General features: G+C 41.9%; 1 protein-coding gene across 7 annotated transcripts in view; it reads left to right on the top strand.

Annotated features, from left to right (window-relative positions):
- Positions 1-1,030, top strand: part of SMC6 (structural maintenance of chromosomes 6) — a 49,690-nt gene that overhangs the window by 25,215 nt on the left and 23,445 nt on the right. The window lies entirely within an intron of this gene.

The raw sequence follows: 1,030 nt of genomic DNA, 5'->3' as shown, positions 1-1,030 counted from the left end.
GATCTTATTAATGTATACAAATATCTTCAGGGAGAGTGTCAAGAGGATGTGCCCAGACTCTTCAGTGGTGCCCAGTGATAGGACAGTGATAGGCAACAGGCACAAACTGAAATTCCATCTGAACATGAGGAAAAACTTCTTCACTGTGAGGATGACTGAGCAGTGAAACAGGTTACTCAGGTTGTGGAGTCTCCTTCCTTGGAGGTATTTAAAAGTCATCTAGAAATGGTCCTGGGCAGTGTGTTCTAGGTGACCCTGCTTGAGCAGGGGGATTGGACTAGATGACCTCCAGAGGTCCCTTCCAGCCTCAACCATTCTGTGATTCTGTGGTCTAAGGTGATTTTTTTTTTCTGAATCATTTTAGTGCACAACAGTTTAGATTCTTTCTGTGATGCAAGTGTCCTGTGCATGTTATCATAGAGCTCTATGTTTGTACATAGACCATTMCTTACATGCAATAAGTTTATATTGGGCATCAGACTACTGTGCCATGGCTGATCATTGCTGGGTGTCCTGTATTTTGACAGACTTTCATTCAAAGTGTCTATTGGCTGTCTTATGGGCTTGTCAGCTTTGAGATGCTTTACATGGAGCAACTTAGGCTGAACAAATTCTTGGAAAATTTGGTTTCCTTACTACTCTGACCAGCTCTGAAAGTGAATTCTGTGTAAATGTAAAGGGCAAAGAACCGTGCATTTACCACGGAGTGAGTATGTGCAAACATGCACTACCAAAGAGAGCTGATACGATGGAAAGCCTCGTGTTTGTTTACCTCACAGCAAAGTTGTTCCTCTGCCTTCACCCTTAAAACATTAAATTGTTAATAAGCGATCTTTGTTTTGATATGCTGCTGCTGAGCTGCCATGAAATTGGTACCTTAGGGGAGTTAGTATTGACCTCTCAAAAAAACTTGAAAGAAAATGTAGGTCTCTGAGTAAGTATAGGCCTTTCTATAGGCAAAATAAATTATATGTCTGTATTCTCAGGGCATCTTGTCTGTTGTGGGGTTGTTGTGTGCCCTCTCTTCCCC

This window comes from Apteryx rowi, unplaced genomic scaffold, assembly GCF_003343035.1.
Source record: "Apteryx rowi isolate R43461 unplaced genomic scaffold, aptRow1 scaffold_789, whole genome shotgun sequence".
Classification (NCBI taxonomy): Eukaryota; Metazoa; Chordata; class Aves; order Apterygiformes; family Apterygidae; genus Apteryx; species Apteryx rowi.
The sequence above is the reverse complement of the archived record's forward strand: the minus strand, read 5'-3'. Positions and strand labels throughout refer to the sequence as shown.